Below are 22,535 nucleotides of genomic sequence, written 5' to 3'. Positions count from 1 at the left end.
GCACACAATTCACAAACACAGAAAATAATTTTTTTTTTGGTTTGGACTGGAGTGTACTTTCGGGGGTTACAGCACCCTTAACGGTCAAGCCAGCCGGCCCTTTACTTATGACACAGGTGCACGCTTGGCACTACTTTGTTGATGCACGTGCGGCTACTGCGCACACAATTCACAAACACAGAAAATAATTTTTTTTTTGGTTTGGACTGGAGTGTACTTTCGGGGGTTACAGCACCCTTAACGGTCAAGCCAGCCGGCCCTTTACTTATGACACAGGCGCACGCTTGGCACTACTTTGTTGATGCACGTGCGGCTACTGCGCACACAATTCACAAACACAGAAAATAATTTTTTTTTGGTTTGGACTGGAGTGTACTTTCGGGGGTTACAGCACCCTTTAACGGTCAAGCCAGCCAGCCCTTTACTTATGACACAGGCGCACGCTTGGCACTACTTTGTTGATGCACGTGCGGCTACTGCGCACACAATTCACAAACACAGAAAATATATTATTTTTTTAGCACTTGGGGGGAGCACCCCTGATGGACAGAGCACCCCCTGGACAACACTACAGCACTCCTTTAGGACTGGGACACTGCACAGGACTTTGGAGTGGACACAGCCCCTATGGAGAACTGACTGCACAACACAGTCCAGCCAGCCCCTATGGACTTTGAAGTAGTGGACACAGCCCCTATTAACAACAGCAGCACAGCACAACACAGCCAGCCCCTATGGACTTTGAAGTAGTGGACAACAGCAGCACTACACTACACTACACTACACAGCCCTAACTCCCACCCTCCCTCTTCACTGTCCACAGCCGAGTGAGAAAATGGCGCCGACGTGGGTACCTTATATAGGATCCAAAACCTGCGAGACTCGGAAGGCGGGATGATGACGTTTTGCCTCGATTTCAGATCCGAGTCAGGCGGGAAAAGTCGAGCCTGATTCGGATCGGACTCGGATCGGGGGGGCTCGGGGGGGTTCGGATTTCAGAAATCCGAACCCGCTCACCCCTAGTATATATATATATTTGCCACAATCGCTACAATAACAGTTGCCACATTCTGTAACACCCACCCACATTCTTTGCAACTTTCGCCAAAACAGTTGCCACAACAACCCATAATCTCTACAACAATAATAAAAAAAAGTTGCCACTATCGCCGCAACAACAAAAACAGTCCACAATCGCCGTAACTACCACCCACAATCGCAACAAAATTAAAAAACTTGCTACAACAAAAATAACCCACAATCACCACTTCAACAGTTGCTACATTCGCTGCAACAAAAACAAACCACAATAGCTGTAGCAACCACCCACACTCACAGCAAAAACAAAAAATCAATCGTGACTACAACCCACAATCGCCGCATCAACAGTTGCTACAATCGCTGCAAGAAAAAGAATCCACAATCGCTGCAACAATTGAAACAATCGCCACAATAACAACCCACAATCTCTACAACAAAAGCAGCAGCCTATAATCTCCACAACAACAGTTGATGCAACCGCCGCGACAACCAACAATCACAACAGCTTATAATCACCACAACTATAACACGCAATTGCCGCAACAAAAGTTGCCACAATCGGCGCACCAACAAAAGCAATTCACAATCGCCGCAATCACCCACAATCACCCACAATCACAGCAACAAAAAAAACAATCGCTACAACAAAAACAACCCACAATCGCAGCAATTATAACAACCCACATAAGCCAAATCAACAGTTGCTACATTTCGCCACAACAACAAAAACAATCCACAATCGCTGCAACCACCCACAATCACAGCAACAAAAAACCTCAATCGCTACTACAAAAACAACCCACAATTGCCACAATTACAACCCACAATTGCTGCATCAACAGTTGCTACATTCGCCACAACTACAAAAACAATCCACAATAGCCGCAACAACCAACCACAATCGCCACAATAATAACCTACAATCTCTACAACAAAAGCAACAACCTATAATCTCCACAACAACAGTTGATGCAACCACTGCAATAACCATTAATTCCAACAGTTTATAATCACCACAATCGCCGCAACTACAACAACCCACAATCACCGCATCAACAGTTGCTACATTCGCCGCAAGAAAAACAATCCACAATAGCCGCAACAACCAACCACAATCGCCGCAACAATTGCCACAATAACAACCTGCAATCTCTACAACAGCAAAAGCAGCAACCTATAATCTACACAACAACGGTTAGCGACAACCAACAGTCACAACAGCTTATAATCACCACAATTGCACAACTACAAACCGCAAATCCCGCTACAAAAGTTGCCACAATAAGCGCAACAGCAATCTGCAATCGCCTCCATGGAGATACATTCTGTGTAGACCACACCCACACACTAGGCATGCCCCCACATCACCAGTCACACTTATGACATCACAATTGGATGATGACATTACTAAGGGTCATAGATAAAGCCAATCCCTTGCCTATATAAGGGGAGTTCTCTGGCCACAAGACATCAGTCTCCCACAGGAGCAGCAAGACTAGCAGAACCTCAGAGCCTAAGGAAAGGAAACAAACATTTGCCACAGGAGGAGAGGTAAGTATAATATGGTGTGTACGTAGGTTGCTGTATTTTATAATTATTAGATGCTTGTTATGTATCGATCCTTATGCTGATGTGTCGTGTTCTCCCCCTTTATTTCCCCTCCTCCTAACCTCTGGTTGCTCCTTTCTTTCCTATCAAATATTTTGATTAGGTTTTTCTCTGTTTATTATTGTTTTAAAAATTTGGTCTGTGTTGGGCTTTTGTGGCCCCTTTTTTTCTGTACTAATTTGTATTTTGATTGACCATTTCAAATAAAGAATTATTCAAAAAAAATGTTTGTATTCTCATTACCGTTACAATTTAGTCCTCAAAACAATGTAGTCGACGATTATTTTAAGTCTAAATTTTCATCGAAAAAATTAACACTGTGAGCTCAATGTAGTATAGATATATATATATATATATATATATATACATACACACACTTGTGTGTGTGTATATATATATATTTGCCACAATCGCTACAATAACAGTTGCCACATTCTGTAACACCCACCCACAATCTTTGCAACATTCGCCAAAACAGTTGCCACAACAACCCACAATCTCCACAACAGTAATACAAAAAAGTTGCCACTATCGCCGCAACAACAAAAACAGTCCACAATCGCCGCAATCACCCACAATCACAGCAACAAAAAAAAACAATCGCTACAACAAAAACAACCCACAATCGCAGCAATTATAACAACCCACATAAGCCAAATCAACAGTTGCTACATTTCGCCACAACAACAAAAACAATCCACAATCGCTGCAACCACCCACAATCACAGCAACAAAAAACCTCAATTGCTACTACAAAAACAACCCACAATTGCCACAATTACAACCCACAATTGCTGCATCAACAGTTGCTACATTCGCCACAACTACAAAAACAATCCACAATAGCCGCAACAACCAACCACAATCGCCACAACATTTGCCACAATAATAACCTACAATCTCTACAACAAAAGCAACAACCTATAATCTCCACAACAACGGTTAGCGACAACCAACAGTCACAACAGCTTATAATCACCACAATTGCACAACTACAAACAGCAAATCCCGCTACAAAAGTTGCCACAATAAGCGCAACAACAAAAACAATCTGCAATCGCCTCCATGGAGATACATTCTGTGTAGACCACACCCACACACTAGGCATGCCCCAACATCACCAGTCACACTACTGCAGCATTGGTCACACCCCCTGCGGTGGCACACAATAGGCCCTTCATAAATTTCAGCTCCAGGCCCATGTGGACCTAAATCTGGCACTGGGCGTTGGTTCCTGTGATCTGCCTCTGTCTCACCACCTCTCTCTCTCTGTGGATAAGTCTGCTGCCCCTGACAGAAAACGCAGCGCTGACAGTCACTATTACACTCCGGATTATGAAGGGTCTCAGATGTAGGTCCCCACTCTTAGAAAGCTCCCTCAGGACTCACTAACTGTCCTTTACCTCAGGAGAGATCTTCTGTAACTGTAATAACTGTCCCCCTCAGCCTTCTGCAGCTGCTTTCGAGTCATGTGACCTGCTGCTGACTCACCATATACAACCTGCACCAGTACATGTATTTTGTTTTTAAAGGGGTTTTAAATACATTAGTGATACCCACCATACTAGGCTTAAACACAGTGTTTTGGTGGGGTAACACAGGAAGACCCGGGTAACTTGTTTCCGCTGAGCCTGACTAGTCGACCGAGGATTTTTTCTTAGGACCCTTTTCCACTGAGCCGCTACCTGGGTTGACACTGCAATAACCCGGATATTTTGGCCTAAACTGAATTAAATCAATATTGTGAGCTGCGAGGTGGTCAGAATTGACTGGAAATAAATGTTATTGAGGTTAATAATACTGTAGGAACAAAAACAGGCCCAAATTATGTGAATTTAGCTGTTTTTATGCTTTTTAGAAAAAAATACACATCCAAAACCCGCAAGGGCGGTTTTGGCAAAACCAAATCCAGATCCAAAACACGAAGGAGATACAGATCCAAAACCAAAACACGGTGCACAGTGCCCACCAGGAGTGGATTGGGCCGCTGGGGCACCGGGCTGGTTCCCGCTGGACCGGTCCCTACAGTGGCCGGTGGCCACCCAACACTTACCCACCCCCACTGCCGCGTTCGGAGCTCCGATCGGGCAGCTCTACAGCTACTGGTAAAAAAATAATAAAGGCTGATGGGAGAGCTGCTACGCAGCCGCAGCAGGTCCTCCCACAAGCCATTGCGGAGCCTGTCAGTCACCACTGACGGCTCCGCCTCTGCCTGACTCCACGCATCCAGGACAGCAGAACAGTGCCGTGGCCAAGAGAAGCAGCGCTGCAGCGAGCAGCCAACTAGAGCAGCTGCAGGTAAGTTGTGTGCGGCGGTGGTGGGGGGGGGAGCAAGGGTCAGACAAACACATTGGGTAGGTGCGAATGAATTAGTCTGACACACGGGCCCGGCTGAAACACAAAGGTGCTGGGGGGAATTTGGCTGGCACACATTGGGGCTAGGGCACACGGGCTGGGACACAGGGCTGGGGGGAATGAGGCTGACACACATTTGGGGCTGGGAGGAATGAGGCTGACACACATTTGGGGCTCGGAGGAAAGAGGCTGACACACATTTGGGCTGGGGCACACGGGCTGGTGGGAATGAGGCTAGCACACACTGGGGCTGGGGAGAATGAGGCTGACACACACTGGGGCTGAGACACACACTGGGGCTGGGGGGAATGAGGCTGACGCACACTGGGGCTGGGGGGAATGAGACGGACACACACTGGGGCTGAGACGCACACTCTGGCTGGCGAATGGGGTTGAGACACACACTAGGGCTGGGGGGAATGAGGCTGACAAACATTTGGGCTGGGGCACACGGGCTGGTGGGAATGAGGCTGGCACACATTGGGGCGGGGGCACACACTAGGGCTGAGACACTGGGGAATGGGGGTGAGACACACACTGGGGCTGAGACACACTGGGGTATGGGGGTGAGACACACACTGGGGCTGAGACACACTGGGGTATGGGGGTGAGACACACACTGGGGCTGAGGCAAACACTGGGGAATGGAGTTGAGACACACACTGGGGCTGGGGGAATGAGACACACACAGTGGGGTTGAGACACACACTGGGGCTGGGGAATGGGGTTGAGACACACACTGGGGCTGGGGAGAATGGGGCTTGCACACACTGGGGCTGGGGAGAATTGGGCTTGCACACACTGGGGCTGGGGAGAATGGGGCTTGCACACACTGGGGCTGGGGAGAATGGGGCTTGCACACACTGGGGCTGGGGAATGGGGCTTGCACACACTGGGGCTGGGGAATGGGGCTTGCACACACTGGGGCTGGGGAATGGGACCGAGACACACACTGGGGCTGGGGAGAATGAGGCTGACACACACTGGGGCTGGGGAATGGGGCTTGCACACACTGGGGCTGGGGAGAATGGGGCTTGCACACACTGGGGCTGGGGAATGGGGCTTGCACACACTGGGGCTGGGGAATGGGGCTTGCACACACTGGGGCTGGGGAGAATGAGACTGACACACACTGGGGCTGGGGAGAATGAGGCTGACACACACTGGGGCTGGGGAGAATGAGGCTGACACACACTGGGGCTGGGGAATGGGGCTGACACACACTGGGGCTGGGGAATGGGGCTGGCACACACTGGGGCTGGGGAGAATGGGGCTTGCACACACTGGGGCTGGGGAATGGGGCTTGCACACACTGGGGCTGGGGAGAATGGGGCTTGCACACACTGGGGCTGGGAGAATGGGGCTTGCACACACTGGGGCTGGGGAGAATGGGGCTTGCACACACTGGGGCTGGGGAATGGGGCTTGCACACACTGGGGCTGGGGAATGGGACCGAGACACACACTGGGGCTGGGGAGAATGAGGCTGACACACACTGGGGCTGGGGAATGGGGCTTGCACACACTGGGGCAGGGGAGAATGGGGCTTGCACACACTGGGGCTGGGGAGAATGGGGCTTGCACACACTGGGGCTGGGGAGAATGGGGCTTGCACACACTGGGGCTGGGGAATGGGGCTTGCACACACTGGGGCTGGGGAATGGGGCTTGCACACACTGGGGCTGGGGAATGGGACAGAGACACACACTGGGGCTGGGGAGAATGAGGCTGACACACACTGGGGCTGGGGAATGGGGCTTGCACACACTGGGGCTGGGGAGAATGGGGCTTGCACACACTGGGGCTGGGGAGAATAGGGCTTGCACACACTGGGGCTGGGGAGAATGGGGCTTGCACACACTGGGGCTGGGGAGAATGGGGCTTGCACACACTGGGGCTGGGGAATGGGGCTTGCACACACTGGGGCTGGGGAATGGGACCGAGACACACACTGGGGCTGGGGAGAATGAGGCTGACACACACTGGGGCTGGGGAATGGGGCTGACACACACTGGGGCTGGGGAATGGGGCTGGCACACACTGGGGCTGGGGAATGGGGCTTGCACACACTGGGGCTGGGGAATGGGGCTTGCACACACTGGGGCTGGGGAGAATGAGGCTGACACACACTGGGGCTGGGGAGAATGAGGCTGACACACACTGGGGCTGGGGAGAATGAGGCTGACACACACTGGGGCTGGGGAATGGGGCTTGCACACACTGGGGCTGGGGAATGGGGCTTGCACACACTGGGACTGGGGAATGGGACCGAGACACACACTGGGGTTGGGGAGGATGAGGCTGACACACACTGGGGCTGAGACACACACTGGGGCTGGGGGGAATGAGGCTGACACACACTGGGGCTGGGGGGAATGAGGCGGACACACACTGGGGCTGAGACACACACTCTGGCTGGCGAATGGGGTTGAGACACACACTGGAGCTGGGGGGAATGAGGCTGACACACACACAGGATGAGACACAGGCTGGGGTGGGGGAATGGGGCTGAGGAACACACACTGGGTCTGGGGGAATGGGTCTGAGAGAATGTGGTTGAGAGATACACTGGGTCTTGGGAATAAGGCTGAGTTACAGGTGGGCTTGGGTATGGAGAGATGCAGGGGGTTCTGGAAAGAGACATGGAGACCTGGAGATGGAGATTTACAGGGAGCCTCACAGGGGGACCTGGGGATAGAGAGGCGTAAAGGGGTCTGGAGTAACACGGGGGCCTGGAAGACACAGAAATTGTTTGATCAAGGAAATTAAAATTTTGCCCTGCACAAAAACTTCCGTCACTCTACATTATCTAGTTATGATGATGACATTGGTTACATTTCTACGTAAACAGGCATCTTCCAGACAGCGTGATCTACATGAATAGTGAATACCGGCTGAAGACGCTACCCAGTGAGGCTCAAATTCTTCAGATGCTCCCCATTGCAAAGAACCCGCCATATAGGTAAGAAAAAAGACTTCCAAACTCACTGGCCTGTACCAAGTGCAGAGGGATGGACGGTGTATCATTCACCAAGATTTCTGTTGCTGACCCTTCTCCCTTCAGTGGCTTACAAAAGCCCCTCTAGGACCCAAGAGTAGGGAGTATCCTGCCCTCCTCCACAGACCCCACCCCAATAAGGGCTGCTTCCAGAAATTGCCCGGGCTGGTTTCCCATCCCAATCCGCCCCTGGCACCCACTCTAGTATGAACACAAAAACCGACAACCGTGGCTTACAGTAAAAAACATTGCAAAACTTGGACAAGGTTTATAAACATTTCTGCGTCGGAAGTCGTAATACACAAATTAGCAGCATGACGGCTGATACAGGTTTGCATATGTTTTTTAAAAGGTCCCTTGATACACACTTAATACACACTCTCCTCAATAAACACGTTATAGCACTAGTTGCCCTCAGAGCCGGTTCAAGACCAAATGGAGGTCAGGGCGAAAATTTCCTATGCCCCCGTCCCCCAAAAAAAGACATATCTCAGTTTAAAGCATAACGATATACTGTATGTGGTGCAATATTATATGAAAATAACATTACTGCTAAACAGGTATCCAATAAATGCATAGGTGACTACAGCTTCCCCCTTCCCCTGCTGCATCACCCTCTTCCCACAAACAAACTCTGCACATCATCTGTACATACAGTATACAGGAATATACTGACCTTAAGCAAAATTATAGAATACATCATAAGGACTAATACAAAGCCTTGCATGAGGAACGAGGGAAATGGTACTAGGCAGTTAGGGCTTTATTTACTAAGCGACATTTGCATTACTTTTTCACCTCCAATACACCGGGATGTGGTGGCTTACAAAAGCTGCTTCGTAAATAAAGCTCCTGGTCTGTAATAACCAGCAATATTGCTGTGTTTCAAACTTTTCAAAGGAATATTATTAAAACCATTTCCAGAATACAATCACCTCACTCAGGAGCTCATGCAGACCCGGCGCTAAGCTGCGCTCTCTCGCTGCTGTCAGGGGCCGGGTATGCAAATTCCGTGATCGCACTGTCTGGCTTAAGGACGCTCTCTATGTCTTAGAGAGTGATGCAGAGTGAGCGCACGCCGGTGTAAAGACGCCCACTTTTCTTTCTTAACACACGTCATCTCCAGGAAGTGTGTGATTATTCAGTAACATCGAGAGCCATCGGAGCTGCATGCAACGCTTGAGGTAGACCCTACCCCACCGCAAGCACTGCGATCACTGCAGGCTGAAATACAACCAAGTGACGTGTACAATGACGCTTCCATGCTAATTATGGACGCCCATTAAACTCCGTTTTGACGCCCAGACACGTCTGCGTTCGCACCACCACTCCCCCGTTCACAAGCACCTTCCCCTGTTACCACCCACAAATGGCAATCTGTCACTCAAAGTAGCGCTCAGTCTGTGTACAAGGAGCGCACGATTCCCGATCACAATGACTGGCTTGTGCACGTACACTGCGACGTGTACGCATGCGCAGACGGGTGACAATCGCCCATAGCGAGCATCCACGGATTAGCGTCTCGGTCTGAATTGGGCCCTCAGTCCTCACACAATGCCGTTTTTTGGAGGTCTCACCGCTTTTCTCATATGCATCAAGCCCCAGAATGCGATACATTCCAGGTCTTTGATGCAATAGGAACGCCATCTTCAGATGGCGTTGCCCAAAGAAGCCTATGGGCTTCTATTCGCGATGCCCTCCCCCAGGGAGGAATCCTATTGGGTCCCTCCCAGCACCCCCTGCAACGCACTAAGGACGCCAGAGGGACTTTTGGGTCATAAACCCGGAAGTTTCTCATTCGCAAAGGACAGCTCTTACCGAGAGAGCTGTCTTTTGCGTTTTCCATCATGCAAACTGCCGTAATTAACGCCGCAGTGCATGCGAAGAGTGGCGGGATGCATCGCATCCCGATTACGATGCGTTATGCATTCCGTCTTAAGGCCCCCATACATCAGCAAACGATTATGGCAATTCTGCAATTTGCAATCGATTGTCTATAATAATCTGTAATGTATGGGCTTCACAGATCACAGATTGCAACCAAAAAGTGATTGGAATTGTTAAATCAGATAATCCAATATGTTAGATGGTTTGGGGCTGTAGATCGCTAGGGGTAAATTTACTAAGATTCGAGCATGTCCCGATTTACAATGAGATTAATCTCGCTGTACCTCGCCAGAACTCGGGTGATTTTTTTCATATCTATACTCTTAAATTTACCAACAGGCGATTTGAGGCAAAACGAGTTGAACGATGGTGAAGCAAATAGAGATGTCTCGGGTGATTTGTGGATTAAGGCCCTGATTCAGACCCACTCGCGAGCGGCTGTCCGCTCGCAAGTGGGTCGATGTTCTGCACTGAGCATGCGCACGACGGCGGGAGCTCCGTCGTGCGCATGCGCCAGACGAAGGACTTTCCTTCGCTCGTTGTGTCTGATCAAAGGGGGCGTGCTGTCGATGTTGATTGACAGCACGCCCCCATTGGTGGGCGTGCCGGGGGCGTGCCTCCCTGACGGGGGCGTTCCTAAGGGAGCGCCTCCCGTCAGAAGCCGGCCCACTGACATCACTAGTGATGTCAGTGGGGGTGATTTTGGCTCTGATAGAGCCAAAATCACTCCGGGCCTTGCGGTTGAAAACCTCAACCGCAGGCTCCGGCACGCAGTTTCGATGGTTGCGATGGTCAAGACCATCGCGGCCATCAAACTGCACGCTCGTATAGGCTGTGGGTGGTGACCCACAGCTATACGAGCGTCCAGGAGGACGCTCCATAGTTATGGAGGCCGGCCCTCATTCAGAGCGTGCGCTCTGCTCAGAGCGTACGGCTCTGAATGAGGGCCTAACTCAGATGAGGCATCTCTCGTGTTTAGAGTAAGTTTTTTAATCTAATTGACGACTCGGATTTATTCCGCCTGCGCATGATGTAGTTAAATTAGTCGGCAGAGAACACAGGAATCATTAAAACACACCTTTCTCTGTTTTTTGGATTGGTTGAAGAGGTCACATGTGGTAGATTGTTCACAGACAATATAAATTGCGCCTGTACCGGACACTCCACTAGGGTTTGTGACAGAAGTTATTGGAGAGAGGGTCAGTTAAGAGTTTGGAGGTGAGTTTGTGACGGGTCGGATTTAGCGAATGCTGTTTGGTGTGTGAATTTAGGGCCTGATTCAGACCCGCTTGCGAGCGCACAGCGCTCGTAAGCGGGTCGATGTTCCCCCACTGCGCATGCACCGCCTCCGGCATGCGCGAGCCCCAGCGAGCGACGGCAGCTAAGTCGCTCCGGGGCTCACTACAAGACGGTTGATGTTGATTGACAGCTCGCCCCGTTTTGTAGGCGGGGATGGGGGGTGGTTGCACAAACGCAAGCGTTGCCTTAGGAACGCCTGGCGTTTGTGGGCGGCCCTACTGACATCACTCGTGATGTCAGTAGTGGACTTGATGCTCTATTAGAGAAGGAAGTCCACTCGGGCTTGCGGGAGCTGAGACCCTCCCGCAGGGTCTCGACGCAAGCCCGATGGTCGCGACCATTTCTAGGCCGCTCGCACTAGCTGTGGGTGGTCACCCACAGCTTTGCGAGTGGCCTGGAGACCGAAACAAAAAACAAACAAAAATGCCCTGATTCAGAGCAAGCGCTCGCAAACAGCGAGCGCCTCTGAATCAGGCCCTTAGTCTTGTGTATATTTGTAGTCTTGTCATTTTAGTGTTTGTTTGTTTTTCTGTATATTGTTTTTTAATTTTGGTCGAGTCAGTGTTTATTTGTGTGTGGTGTGTGTTGGTAGTGTGTTTTTTTTTTGTTGTGTGTGTTTTTTAATTTGTTATTGTGTGGAGGAGGATGTCTGGGGTACAGGAGAGACAGGGACAGATTGCGGAAGAGGAGGTAGCTGTGACCCAGCCCCATGTTAGTTCCAGTGAGGAGAGTGAGGTTGCGCACCTCGAAGGGGTAAGACGAAAACTGGCCGAAATGTCAGGTTTACATTTAAACAGAACCTGGCTCTTGTGACTGAGGTCCTGAAGCACTAGCACCTGCTATTTGGGAGGCAGGCTGCCCGAACCACTGCCCGGCGTAAAACTGCCATTTGGTCTGATGTTGTCCATGCGGTCACTGTAAGAAGCGTTTCTCTGACATCATGCGACATGTGAAAGAGAAGATGGCAGATGAGATGAAGTCAGCACAGGGTACTGGCGGTGGTTCCCCTTATGAACCTATATATTTGGAATATGAGGAACCCATCAAAAACCTTCTTCCTCCCGAAGTGGTGCGCAAGACTTTTGTGCGGGACACAGATGCCCCCAAGCGGACATGTCAGTGTTTTTTGGTTATTAACTGCCATAAATGCTGTGTTTTTGTAAGGACCATTATAAATATATATTATTCAATTAGCCTTGAAAAGTTGATTTTTGCAAAAAGGTTCGCGGATGACGTCATTTCACCAGGTGTAAACTTTTCACCGTATCAATTGCAAAGACTTTTCGCGTACGCGGAAAATCAATGCAATGTAATAGGCGGAAATGATTCGCCTCTGATAGCAGGCGTAAAAAAGTGCAGAATTTCTGTTTTGGGGTGCCAAGGTACGGAAACCATTGTGCACCCTTGGGACAGTCCCCCAAAGCATAACTGCGTCAAAACGTCCATTTAGAAAAATAAGGAACTCCCCAAAAATCGATTTGGAAAATGGGGGTGAAAAAGTACAAAGTTGGGGTACAAACATTAAAAGTATGTAAATACACTTTTTGGGGGTCTGCAAGTATGGGGGCGGTGTTTTATTGATTGCAGGTGCTTGCTGAATGTGCATTTTTAACATTTTATAAAACAACAATTTTTGCACTTTTAACTATGCTTGCACTCATTTTCAAGTACACCAAATTTGACATGACGTCTTTTATAATCCCAAAAATACTGCTTAATGCTATTCTTCACAACTTCTGCAAAGACGCTAATTAGAAGCAATTGACAGTTATACAAAATAGCTTCAGTAGGGCTATTAGGGGACATCTATATTGATTACCAATGTTAGTGCATATTTTGGGGGACATCAGGCTGATTTCCCCTTTTGTGCCAGCACTTTTCGCCTGTTACAGTTTCGCCGGGACACATTTTTGCGATATTATATTAGCCGCGATAATTTCAGCACTGACGGCGGAATCTACTTTCCACCTACATCGTGTGTTTTGCCCGTGGAAACTTATCGGGCGCGTCCCCGCTATTCGCCCAATTCCAAAGGCCGCGAAAAGTCGGACTGGCGAAACACAAACAGGCAGAAAGTGCTGTAAAAAATGGTGAATTCAGCCTGAGGCCCCCCAAAATATGCACTAACATTGGGGATCAATATAGAAGTCCCCGATTCACCCTACTGAAGCTATTTGGGGTATTTTTTTGCAGTCATTAGCTTAAATTTCGTGTTTTTGCACAAGAGGTGAAGAATAGCATTAAACAAGTTTTTTTGGTGAAAAAAAGCAGTCCTGTCAAATTTGGGGTACTTCAAAATGGGTGCAAGCATATTTTAAAGTCTCTCAAAAATTAAGTTTAAAAAGCGAGAAAAACCCACCTGTTGCAAGCACCTGCAATCAAAACTCCTCCCCCCTACTTGCAGACCCCCCAAAAGTCTATATCGAAAGTTTTTAGTTTTGTACCCCAAATTTTTACTTTTGCACCCCCATTTTCTAAGTAATTTTTTTGGGGTGTTCCTCATTTTTTTTTATTTTTTAATGGTTAGCCTTTGGGGGGCTGTTCCAAGGGTGCTGAGTGGTTTCCCCACCTTTGCACCCCAAAACCGCAATTCTGCACTTTTTTCCACCTACTTTCAAAGGCAAATCTTTTCCGCCTATTGCATTGCATTGATTTTCCGCGTACGCGAAAAGTCTTTGCAATTGAATACGACGTAAAGTTTCCCCCTTGTTGAAATGACGTCATTCGCGATACTTTTCCGCAGATTCTGACTTTTCGCGGCTAATACACCCGATAAGTTTCCGCCTACAAAACACGCGATGTAGGTGAAAAGTGCGGCAGCCGGAAAAGTATCGCGGGTGTCTTTCCGCGTATGCGAAAAGCGGCTAGATTTGCTTTTGTAGATCATTTCCAACCAGACGAAAAGCCTCGATTGGCGAAAATTAAACCCCCCCAAACGGCTTTTCGACTATAAACAATCAATGTCATCAATGATTCCACAAAAATACTCTTATGCTGCGTACACACGCAGCGATTTTTAGGACGACGGAACGATATCGTTATCGTTCAGTCGTCCAAAAAATCGTTCAGTTTCAGCCCCAAAACGATAAACGATAACGACCAATGTGCACTCCCGTTTGTAGTTGGTAGTTATCGTTCATCGCCCGAACTTCCCATCCAACCTGACGATATTGTCAGGTTGAACATGTTCGGGGATGAGGGAGGGTGGCCAGCACTGAACAAAATCGTTCTTGATTTCGTTCAGTGTTTCTGCTCAGTGTCGTTAACGACACTGAGACACCCCTGCCGGGGACACACGGGACGATGACGTTCATGGAGCGAATCGTCCCGTGTCTATGCACCTTTACCTTATTTTTTTACTAATTGCTTTACCTTTTTTTTTTAATAAATTTTGAAACATTTGCTAGGGCTAACAGATAAATGTATTTTTTTGGATCAATGCTCAAATATATAGGCACATTTGATTCAAGCATACCTATGTCCTTCCCAATATTATCCAAAACAGAAATCTGTTGTTTAAAATTTTGATTACACTGGGAAACTGTTTTTTTTTCATTTGTTCTTTATTACCAAACATTAAAAGCACAGAAACATGTGGCACATGTCTGTGTGGTTATTTTTAACATGTCTTAAATTTTTTTTTTTTTTTAAAAACAGCAAAACACAAATCAGCTTCAAGAATTCCTGAAACGGAGCAGCAGGAGTCTGAGGCGGCTGGTAAGTTCATGCCCAATACTCTTTGGCATCCAAACAGTAATGTCAGTTCTATAAGGACAGAGGCCCTCATTCAGAGGCAGTCGCAAGAAGCGACCGCTCGTTCTGAATGAGGGTGGCCGCTTGTTTTTTTCAGAGCGGCCTCCTGGTCGCTAGCTAAGCTGTGGGTTACCACCCACAGCCTTAGCGACCGACCAGGGTTATGGTCGCGATGGTCAATACCATCGCGACCATCGGGGCTTGCGACGAGACCCTATGGTTGGGTCTCAGCAACCGCAAGCCCCAGGGAGCTTCCTGCTCTGATCGAGCAGGAAGCTCCCCACTGACATCACTGCGGCCGCCCACAAAATGGCACGTAGCGCCTCAGTTTGTGTAGCCACTCCCCGCCCCGCCTACAAAACGGGGCGAGCTGTCGATCACCATCGACAGCCGCCCCTTTTGTAGAGAGCTCCGGAGCGAGAGATTTTCTCTCTCGCTCCGGGGCTTGCGCATGAGCAGTGCGGCCGCTGCGCGTGCGCAGGGCCTCAACATCGACCCGATTGCGAGCGCTCAGCGCTTGCGACCGGGTCTGAAAGAGACCCAGTGGTTTTTTTTGGTTTAGGACCATCAAACCTTCCCCCCAAAAAAAGGCCAAGAACACTGGAGCCACTACAGCCTGCAACACAACCACCAAGACGTCTGGAGACTTTGCCTTACACGGTGGAACCCTCTTCACCCATTCCTGATGGTGAGTCTATGATCAAAAATTAAAAAAAAAAACAATGAAGACTGAAATGTTAGACAATAGATATGGCAATGTTTTTTATGTTTTTTTTAAACCAAAAATAGTTTTGTACTTTGAAAAACAATGCATTTAAACAATCACAAATCTATTTCAGATTCTGAAGATACACCTCACATTTCCATGGCTGTTTTTGCAGAGGTTGATGGGCTCCTTGAAAATGAACCAGAGATTACATTAACACTTATACCTGAAGCCCCAAATATGCAGAATACACCCACTATGCCATCCACTCCACCAATGTTATTATTACCTACCCCTCCCCCTCCACAGCCCGAAGCATCATACTGGCAAGATATGGTTGTATTTCAGCACCAACAAATAGATTTACTATGCAGACACGTCACACAAAGCCAAAAAATTATCAAAATAGGACATAGACACACTTAGAACCAGATGGCTCAGAAGGTAGAGTTAACCCATGGACCAAATTAGCCAATGCATGATGCGTTTGGAAGTATCACACTTAAGAAATCAAGAATTTCAAAACCGGTTCAATGAGCATTTGTTGCAATTAGTATCTCGACAAAACGCAGCCATTACTGATTTTGCAGGTATTTACCCAAATGTAGTATCACCAAATAGTTCTGAATTTACCTGAAGCTGCAGGAAGTATACCCTCAAGCAGCACTTCCCAGGCCCCCACACCAGTACCCACACCACCCCGACATACAGCCTGAACTCGAGGTGGAAGGCAAACAGGTCAGGGTGGCAGGGGTCGCTCTAAGTAAGATCTGTATAAAAGTAAATGTGAAAACTAAGTTTAATTGTTCAAACAGTCATTTTCACTGTCTTCAATGGTTTTTTTGCATTATTTGTCGTGTCATGCCAACAGTAAAGCATCCTGAGACCATTCATGTGTGGGGTTACTTCTCAGCCAAGGTAGTGGGCTAACTCACAATTTTGCCTAAGAACGCAGCCATGAATAAAGAATGGTACCAAAACATCCTCCAAAAGCAACTTCTCTCAACCATTCAAGAACAGTTTGGTGACAAATAATACCTTTTCCAGCATGATGGAGTACCTTGCCATACGACAAAAGTGATAACTAAGTGGCTCGGCGAACAAAATATCAAAATTTTGGGTCCATGGCCAGGAAACTCCCCAGACCTTAATCCCATTGAGAACTTGTGGTCTATCCTCAAGAGCCGGGTGGACAAACAAAAACCCACAAATTCTGACAAACTCCAAGCATTGATTAGACAAGAATGCGTGGCCATCAGTCAGTATTTGGCCCAGAATTGCAGAGTTCTTGAAAAAGAAGGATCAACACATCAAATATTGACTCTTTGCATAAACTTAATGTTATTGTCAGTGGCATAACTAGGGTATTTGGAGCCCAGAGCAAATTGAAATATGGAGCCCCCCCTCTGTGTGGGTGTGGTCACAAGGGGCGTGGTCACTGAAAAATGGGGCTTGTCAATATGACACACCCCTTTCTCGTCACTCTGGGAACATTCCTTTCCATTCCATATGCACCTTAATGCAGTGCCCCCTATGCAGTGCACCTAGTAGTGGTCCCCCTTGTGCAGGCCCCCAGTAGTGGTCCCCCTTATGCAGCCCCCATTAGTTCCCCTTATACAGTGCCCCCAGTAGTGGTCTCCCTTATGCAGGCCCCCAGTAGTGCCTCTTATACAGTGCCCCCAGTAGTGGTTCCCCTTATGCTGGCCCCCAGTAGTGATCCTTCCTATGCAGTGCCCCTTATACAGTGCCCTCTGTAGTGGTTCTCCCTAATCAGTGCCCACAGTAGTGGTCCCCCCTATCCAGTGCCCATTGTGTCTCCAGTAGTAAGCCCCTATATAGTGCCCCTTATGTAGCCCCCCCCTATGCAGTGTCCCCAGTAGTGCACCCTGTAGTGGTTCTCCCTATTCAGTGCCCACAGTAGTGGTCCCCTCTATTCAGTGCCCCTTGTGCCCGCAGTAGTAAGACCCTACATAGTGCCCCTTATGTAGCCCCTCTATGCAGTGCCCCCAGTAGTGCCCCTTATATAGTGCCCCCTGTAGTGGTTCTCCCTATTCAGTGCCCCCAGTAATGGTCCCCCCCATGCAGTGCCCCTTGTGCCCCCCCAGCAGAAAGCCCCTATATAGTGCCCCTTATGTAGTTCACCCTATGCAGTGCCCCTTATATAGTGCCCCCAGTAGTGGTCCCTCTTATATAGTGCTCCTAGTAGTGCCCTCAGTAGTGGCCCCCCTTATGCAGGCCCCCAGTAGTGATCCCCCCTATGCAGTGCCCCTTATACACTGCCCTCTGCAGTGGTCCTCCCTATTCAGTGCCACCAGTAGTAGTCCCCCAAAGCAGTAGTTCCCAGTAGTGGTCTACCCCCTGATGCAGTGCCTCCAGTAGTAGTCCCCCCCCCCCAGTAGTGCTCCCCCCTGATGTGGTGCCTCCAGTAGTAGTCCCCCACCAGAGACACACACACACGTAAACAAAAGAAAAAAAAAACACCTGAATAGCCGTTCCGGCTCCTCCCACTGCTGTCCATGCTCCTCTGTTCTCCCGGGCCTGCCTGCTCTGCATTATTGGAGAGACAAAATTACAAAGGGGAAGGGGAATGTGGGAAAAGGATTCTGCACAGGATTATCTGTCAGTTATCAAGTATGGAAAAGGACCAACAGTAATAAAGTCATATAGATTCACAACATCTATTTTATTTATTGAGGAGACACAGGATTTGTAGCATTCTCTATTGTGACCAAGCTTCAAGCAAAACGCGCGTCAAGCAAGGCATTCCGACTGTGGCTGGATCAGCTGACTCTGACATCCGCTCTCAGCATACACGCTGATATGTCTATTTACGAGGAGTAACGGAGGGGATTTCCCCGCAGGGACAGCTGGTACGGACACAGGTACCTCCGGATAGATCAGCTGACTGTGACGCTTGCTCTTGATAGTAAGGCAGCGTCACCACTCTATCCTAGACCGCAAAGGGTTCCCCTGCAGGGTTAGCCGACACAGGCATTCCTGTATTAGATAGCTGATTGCGGCGCTCACTCACAGTCTTTTAAGGACGGATCACAGTGAGTCAGCGACGCCTATCCATCCAGCCGCACGGATTGAGTGCCCCCACAGCTTCAGATATATTTATTATGAGGACACAGATTACTATTAGTGTCCATAAGAAGCTACAGTGTTGGATATACTTGGTTTAATTAGATTTCTTATTCACAGCACAGCATTATTAATTGTTCATTACTGGGATGTTTTCCATGGACATCACATGGTTATAAACACATTACTATTTCTTTATTTCTGGTGTCAAGTCTGACTGATTTGGGTGCATTTTGTCTTTGCAATGCTTTTTGCAACAAAGACAACCTAACACCCTTGAAATCTTTATCAGTCTTGACACTTTACTGTTGTTTCATGAGGAACTAGTCTATCTCACTCTCTCATCACTCATTTTTTGAGTGACAGCAGAAGTAGATAGACACTTATACCCCTTTTACACCAGAGCAAAAAACTGGGTTTTTGCTGGGTCTACCCAGGTTGCAGCTCAGTGTAAAAGGGTCCCTGAAAAATAACCTGGGTCAAGTGACCCTGCAATCCAACCCAGGTAGCTACCAGGGTTGGACCCAGGATGGACCCAGGTAATGGTGCAGTGTAAACGGTGCAACCAGGGTTTTCTGACCTGGATCATGCCTAAAATGAGCGGATTGGTGGTTGTGGAGCATTCACCTCCCACTTTTTATGACCTCACAGGTTTAGCAGGGCAGACCTGAGTTCAGTGTGAACAGGGCTGACCTGGGAGTAACCCAGATCAAAGGTGCAGTGTAAATGGGTCTGACCTGGGTCTGACCAGGGTTGGAACCATGTCCAAAAACCCAGGTCGGACCTGGGTTTTTGGTGGAAAAGAGGTATTATGTGACTCACTTTATTCTATTATTTCACATGAACTTACATTACTCTATGTTTACAATATGTGGAATTTTTTTTTATTAATATTATACATAATTCATTCATATACTTCTTGACTAATATATGAATATACAAAGTGAATATCCCTGGGATTGATTGGAATTTAATTGATTACTTGTTTGTATTTATTTACCATCTAAGGAAAGGACAATTATATATATTTTTTTATTAAGCATTCAGTTTACACTATAACCCCTATATTCTCTTTATTCTGGGGATATATGAATTTTGGTGACAATGATTCTGTGATTGCTCATATAAATTAAATGTACATTATAACTACACACTTCTAACCAATGTAAAAATACTACAGGTGAACCACGTTTTTTGAACTAGCTCAATTTGCTGTTCAATTATATCCCTCAGATATTACTTGTTATATATGACTAATTGAATTAGGATATATATCCATACTACAGTATATATATATATGTGTGTGTTTGTATATGTGTATGTATATGTATATATATATCTATATACATACATTGTTGTGTTTTTTATAATTTTGTCTCACCTTGTTATTTTGGCAATAACTACCTATGATTACATATTGGATAATGGCAATTCTCTGCATATGTGTTTAATCTTGGAGATGATTATTGATTCATACTTATACTGATTTTGTCTGTGTTTATGACACATGTATATCTTATTTAGGACCATATTAATTACATACTTTCTTCCCATTTAATTTGTATGTATACAATTAATTCTACAATTTAATATACGCAGCTAGTGTTTGTGATTTAGAGATACCTATTCCTTATTTATTCCATTAGGATATTGAATTTTGTTTTAGGAATTTTTGTGATCATATTCGCCGTTCTTTTAGGAGATAACTAATTTTTTGTATTTATTTCCCATATATTTTACGAGTATACTAATAAAATGCAATATTTTAATTTAATCATCATTTCGTATTATTTTGATACATAGAATAATTTTGATTTAAGAGTGCCCCACAAAGGAGTCTTCTTTACTTGCTTAAGCAAGAAAATTTTGTGAACAATTATTGGAGAGACGTCATGACGTCTCTCCCATTACCCACTGCAGGAACCAAAAGATGGAGCTCATGAGTGAGTCTGTCTGACTTTCGTTGACTGCTAATTAAAACAAACACACAGCCGCCGCCTTTGACACTTATGAAATGCTTGTAATTTTACTTCAGTATAACATAGTAACATCTGACAAAAAGGTCTAAAAACACTGAAGCAGCAGACTTTGTGAAAACCAATACTTGTGGCATTCTCAAAACTTTTGGCCACGGCTGTACATAACACACTGGCACATACTGTACCTTCTGCCAGATGTTCTGTTCACTTCTCCAGTAGAATTCCCAAGGTTTACCTGTAAAAAAAAATAATCAAATACTCCCCTACCTCCTGGCGTAGCATCTGTCCCCTTGCCAGTAGACTCCTCGGGACTTGGCAAAAAAAAAAGAAAAGTTGCCTGTACCTTTTCGGACATATATAACACACATATCTCTTCCCCAGCAAATGATAGAGACCGTGTGATTTCTGTCATTCTCCGTGTTTGCCAGCTAATCAGATTCTGCTCTACAGTAAGTGGTTACTGATAGGCTGAGAACCACATGACTGTCAATCAACAGCCACGAGGGTCACAGCCAATCAGTGGCCGCTTTGACTTTGGCTTTGGTCAAGGCTGTTGACTGACTTACAGCCAATCAGGGGCTGCTTACTGTAAAGTGGCCTCTGATTGGCTGGCAGGCTCAGAGAATGACAGAAACGATGTTGGCCAATGATGTATTTATTTCTATTTGTGTTCTCACCCAAGTTTTGCAGAGAGTTTCATGATTTCTCACCCGCTGATTGCCTTTAGTAAATTTGCGAGTTGTAAAAAATGGCCAAACACACCCGAGATTGCAATCTTGACCAGACACAATCCTTAGTAAATTTACCCTGTAGTTTATGTCACATAGTTGAGTAAAATCATGCATCCATTGAAATAAAGTAATTATGGAAACCAATTGCATATGATCTGTATAGAAACAGTATAATCTTCAACAATAATTTCTAAGGCAATTACATATGAAAACTCTGTATGCTTACGATTTAATCGTTAGTAGTTCATCCCAGGATTAGTAACTATCAGTGGCGTAACTACAGACCCCGCAGACCCCGCGGTGGCTTGGGGTCTGAAACTTTTTTGGCAGGGGGGAGCAAAATTTATGGTAACCATTAAGGATCATATAACACATAATAACATAAGATTATATCAAGATACGGTCATCAATAAATGCAGTGTTGCGAGATTGATAAACATTCAAATCCCCATATATTTCAAAAGTTTATCAACTGTAGTACATCAGCAGTTATATACTGCGTAGAATATACGCGTATAAAAAGATATGTGGGGTTGATTAAACGTCTCCTCAAACAACGAATTTTGGAACACATCGGGAATATTAGGTACGCCTCCTCAGATATGTCTAAACTTAAGAAATTGACCTCAGTACCCAAACATTTTATACCTTTCACAAAGGATCCTACAAAGATCTTAAGGCCTTTGGTCTGGACAGTGTCCAGTTAGTTATTAGAGGTGGGGATATCACTAAGGACTGAACCTCGATCTTTCGGTAATATCGGCGATCGATGCCCATCCCTATTCTCATCTCCCAGTTTCTCTCAGAGAGGAGAATGATAATGGCCCCATTCAGAGGTGCACATAGTGTTTATGCACCACACAAGCAGCCGATGTTTTCAGTCGCACTACACATGTTTCCCGATGGTTACTGTTCTAAGATGCAGACCAAAATTGCACGCAGATTGATGCTATGTCAGTGGGTGTTTCTGGTTGGCTAGAGTTGCACTGATATAGGTGGCCATGTTCAGATGGAGAATCTGCACCTCCATAGGGCTTGTGCAATCTTCGATGGGCCTCATTCAGAGATGTATGCAAACCGGATGCACATCGACGA

The sequence above is a fragment of the Taudactylus pleione genome, unplaced genomic scaffold (assembly GCF_031769625.1).
Source record: "Taudactylus pleione unplaced genomic scaffold, aTauple2 ptg001750l, whole genome shotgun sequence".
Lineage (NCBI taxonomy): Eukaryota > Metazoa > Chordata > Amphibia > Anura > Myobatrachidae > Taudactylus > Taudactylus pleione.
This window is presented reverse-complemented; position numbering follows the sequence as displayed.